We start from the raw sequence: 5,136 nt of genomic DNA, 5'->3' as shown, positions 1-5,136 counted from the left end.
TCGCCCTACTGAACGGACTCACTCTTCAACTGTAAATATCTGACAATTTAAGGCAACCTTGTTCTATCACACTTTTTTAACATGTGAGTGACTGACGATCAGGAAGTGTCTGCTTCAGCTTCGAAACACTTCTTTCGCGTACATGAGGACTCGCTCTTCAACTGTAATATCTGACAATCTAAGAAACTTCGTACTTTCACTTTATTCTTAAACATGTCAATAAATGATGATCAGCAAGAGTCTGCTTCATCTTCCAAACGCACCTTTCACCCTACTGGATGAGTCACTTTCCAATTATGTAACTATTTACGACAATACTGTTATTTCACTTTATTCTTCTTCATATCAGTAACTAGCAATTAGCAAGAGTATGCTACATCTTCTAAACTCTCTTTTCGCCCTATTGAACGGACTTACCTTTCAATTGTAAACATCTGACAATTTACGACTATTCTATTCGTTCATTATATTCATAAATACGCTAGTAACTAACCATCAACAACAATCAGCTACATCTTCCAAACACCCCTTTCTCATTATTGAGTGGGCTTAGTCTGCAATTTTAAATATCTCACTATTTACGACAAACCGTTTGGTTTATTATATTCTTAAATATGTCAGTAACTAACGACCCGAAACGGTCTGGTACATCTTCCAAAAACTTCATTTGTATTACGAAATGGCCTCACTTTTCAATTGTAAATATTTCAAATTTACGACAATTCCGCTCCTTCATTTTACTTTTAAATACGTCTGTAAGTACTGATCACCAAGATTCTGCTTCATCTTCCAAACACTCCTTTCGCCCTATTGAATGGGCTCATTTTTCTACTGTAAATATCAGACTATTAAAGACAACTCCTTTCTATCATTTTATTTCTAAAAATGCCAGTACCATACGATCAGTAAGGATCTACGACAGCTTTCCAACACTTCTTTCGTTCTACTAAATTGACTCACTTTTGAATTGCAAATATGATAAATTACGACAATTCCGTTCCTTCACTTTTTTTATATGTCAGTGATTAGCCATCTTCAAGAGTCTGCTTCGTCTACTAACACACCTTTCGCCATACTGAATCTACTCACTTTTCAATTTTAAATATCTGACAAATAGCGAAAATAACGTTCTTTCATTTTATTCTTAAACATGTCAGTAGGTAACGATTAAAATGAATCCTCTTCATCCTCCAATCACTCGTTTCGCCTTACAGAAAGGACACATTTTAAAATTAACTAGCTGAACCTGCGCACTCTACACAGCGCATCATTCGCAAATGATCATAGATTTCCTTCTCATTCCGCACATCTGTACAGGTTCCTTTACACACACAACTGAAAGACGTATTGATTAGAAAAAAGCAAAGGGGTATCATAAAAGGGAGATTTTTTCGATTATTTTGTCTCAATATCTCGTACCGTTTAAAAGATTTGAGCCTACTTCCAGTTGGAGTTCCTAATTCATGTATGTCCAGTGTTTTCTTTCTTCTTGCATGCAGTACGTAATGAGCAATTACATTTAAAACACAATTAATTGTAATGTCCGTTATATATAATGTCCTTTCGGCAAAACACTCAAAAAATAAAGCTTCACCTTAGATCGGAGAAATGGTTATCTTTCCTTTTCGATTATTATTTGCCCATGAAACAGGCGCCTGAGACATATGCATCCCTTATATACAACATTGTGGTGTGGGAATGTATAATGCGTAGGATAGGATGCTTTAGTTTTTTTAATTTCAACACATCCAATGTACCCGTAAATAGGTAATAAAGAAATAGTGGACATGTTTTTTGTTTTTTTTTTTTAAATATTCAATTAGAACTGGACAATCTACATGAAATTTGCAATCGACAAGTGAAAACGTCATCTTTCTATAGGCTGTAGTTTCCGAGATCTCATTACCGAAAGGATTGACCACTAACATATAAACGTCCAAAACATATAGTTTAAAAGAACTTGGAACATGGCAGCAAAATTCGCATGCATTGATTTTAGGGAAGGTTTATTAAAATACAAACGCTTTGAACAATAATTTTAAAACAAAAACTTCATTAAAATGGTGTATATAACTAATTTATTTAAAGTACACATACCGGTACTCAAAATGTTATGTTTGTCTCTATTATACATGAAAACACATAACCGTAAATGAAAGATTTGAAAGCCAAAATTATAGGTTGGAGCTGGGTCGCTTTTAGTTGATATTGTAGCATTTTATTCAGGGTTGATATGTTTAAAACAAAATGTTTAAAACAAGTGTTTAAAACATGTTTGAAACAAGCGTTTTCGTTTTATTCAGTTTGTTTTAAACGTTTTAAACAAATTGTTTTAAACGTGTTTTTTTTCGATGGTGGTTGAACATGTTATATACAACTAAAATATGAGATTGAGTAAGTTAGTTTAATTTTCTAATAAACAACCCATCCTCCGCAGGATTTGTACATGGAGTAAATTACAAGCAGAGTTATGTTCTTATTATAACAGCAATTACTGAATGAAATTCTGCACATCAATGTGCGTATAACTAAACCAGCAGAAATTTAAAAGAAGTATTTCAACATTTCTTAATTTCCAAGAATAACGGAGGTTAAACACAGTATACACTATTCTAAGATCCAAATTCACAAAGGGGGCGCGATGGCTCAGTGGTAGAGCGTTCACCTGCGGTGCTTGGGGTCACTGGTTCGATCCCAGCTCGCGCCGTGTGGACTTTGTGGTGGACAAAGACCGTGCTCGTGGGTTTTCTCGGGGTTCTCCCGTTTCCTCCCACTTTCTTCATTTCACTCATTTCTCATTGTCACCGTCTCCTTTAGCCTAAACAGCATAATCGTGGGACGTTAAACAAAGATTTCATTTCATTTTTTCAAATTCACAAATTCAAAACTTGGGTATTTTTTGATCACTATCATTTCCATAATAATGAAGAGTTCTCACATCATAAGCTAGAATAAATGCTCTGACAAATACAATACAACTCATAGAAAAGAGCAGTGACTAGCCTACAAAGAGCAAATGACATATTTTAACTAAACAGTTTTCAAGATACATCTCTATCTGCAACATGGGTAGCTAATAATAATAATTAGTGTCTACGGCATAATAACACAATTAACTCTAGACGCCCGCCAGGGATTTTAACAAAATGGTAGACTCTCGTGTTCGGAGCTCTGGTGACCCCTCTAATTATCACAGAGTCATGAGTTATACACCATTGGAAAGCTTATAGACCACAAATTTCAATGAGGTAACATCCGTGAAATTCCCACTGCATTCGTAGAAAAAAAAAACAGATATAAAAAATCATTAAAAATATGAAAATGTTGACTTTGCGGGGCCCTGGCAACCTTGGAGCCACCCTACGCTGTCAAAATGAGTGTATAGATCACATACTTGTGACAATAATGTAAGAAATGGTAGCCATTGCTGCCATTGCGTAATGAATTCGTTTTATGTAGGAAATATTTTTAAAAAATGCGCAGAAAACATTCATTGAATTAGACATTCTCTCCCCTCCCCCACTAGTACCACGTCCATATGGAAATCATTTTTGCTGCACACATCATGTATACGAACAAGAATTATGCTTCTAGACCACTTCAGTGAAATATATCTTGTGTTATATGGGACCGTTCCGAAAATACATGTAAATTAACCAAATTTGACCCCCTCTTCCTCTATAAACAACAAGTACACATACAGGTTACTATCATGTAGGAGACTACCTCATTGCTTCACATACCAATTTTTATGGATGTACCACAAAGGGGGGGGAGGAATACCCGCCAAAACCTGATGAAAAAATTGATGAAAAATTAAAAAAAAAACGAACTGCATCATCCGCTTCTCGGCCGTACATACGTACCCCCTATATACATAAAATGCAACTGACGGAAAGCTTCATCCCTCAAAAATACTTTGGTACCAAATCATCTTTCTAGCTTAATTAGAGGCTTGGCTAACTTTGACCCCTCCCTTCTCCCCCATATAAGCAAGAAGTACAAATACATGATATTACCATGTAGTGGCCTACTTTATTGCTTCACGTAACAATTTTTATGAATCTATCCCCCAAGAGGGGGAATAGCCCCCCCAAAAAACTATTGAAAAAAACACGATATTTACCCTCCTCCCATATACATAAAATGCACACCAGAAAAGCTGCATCTTTCATGAATAAATTGGTACCAAAACTATCTTCCAGCCATCACAAGTTTAAGACAGCCATCGAGGTTTAAAGCCCTGACACAGCAGTGGCGTCAATGGGCGTTTAAAAATTAAGAATGCAGACGACGTAACACAAAAAAACTAAACTACATATTCCGTGAACGGAGATCGGGAAAAACCCGATTTCTTTCTCCGGAATTGAACATTTGGGCTTATCGAGATTAGGGAAGTTTCTGAAATTTGATCTAGCGGTTGAATATAGATGGCAAGCAATATCTAAGTGTAAAAATGTAATATATATATATATATATATATATATATATATATATATATATATGCGTATTTAGATTATTGTTTTAAACAAAATAAACATTTTAAACATGTTTTTTTGTTTAAAACAAAGTACTTTGTTTTAAACGTTTAAAACGTTTTAAACAAAAAAAATGTTTTAAACATAAGAAACGTTCTTTTTCTTTTTTTTTTAAAAAAAACATGTTTTTTTAACCCTGATTTTATTAGATGGATTACATGAGGATGTACGACAAATCCGTTATTTCAGTTTATTTTTAAATAAATCAGTAACTAACGTTGAGCAAGAGTTCACTTCAGCTTCCAAACACTCTTTTCTCCCTGCTGAATGAACTCACTTTTCAATTGTAAATACTTTACAATTTACTACAATTACGTTCTTTCATATTGTTCTCATATATGCCTTCAAGACAATATAACACAACGCCGTACTATCATTTTATTGTTAAAAATGTCACTAACTTACGATCAGCAAGAGTCTACTTCACCTTCAAAACACTCATTTCGTTCTACTGAATGTAATTACTTTCCAATTGTAAACATCCCTTAGTTTACGACAATTCCGTTCTTTCATTTTATTTTAAAATTTGTCAGTAACTAAGAATCAGCAACAGTCTGCTTCATCTTCCAAGCACATCTTTTACCCTACAGAACGGACT

At 34.6% G+C, this 5,136-nt stretch overlaps 1 non-coding gene across 1 annotated transcript; it reads left to right on the top strand.

Moving 5' to 3' along the window:
- Positions 1 to 2,635: 2,635 nt before the first annotated feature.
- On the top strand, positions 2,636 to 2,707 carry TRNAR-GCG (transfer RNA arginine (anticodon GCG)). The gene has a single exon. It is a non-coding gene; the product is annotated as a tRNA-Arg (tRNA).
- Positions 2,708 to 5,136: the final 2,429 nt, after the last annotated feature.

The sequence above is a fragment of the Thermobia domestica genome, chromosome 10 (assembly GCF_964235325.1).
Source record: "Thermobia domestica chromosome 10, izTheDome1.hap1.1, whole genome shotgun sequence".
Taxonomy (NCBI): domain Eukaryota; kingdom Metazoa; phylum Arthropoda; class Insecta; order Zygentoma; family Lepismatidae; genus Thermobia; species Thermobia domestica.
Note: the sequence above shows the minus strand (reverse complement) of the source record. Positions and strands in the feature narration are given on the sequence as shown.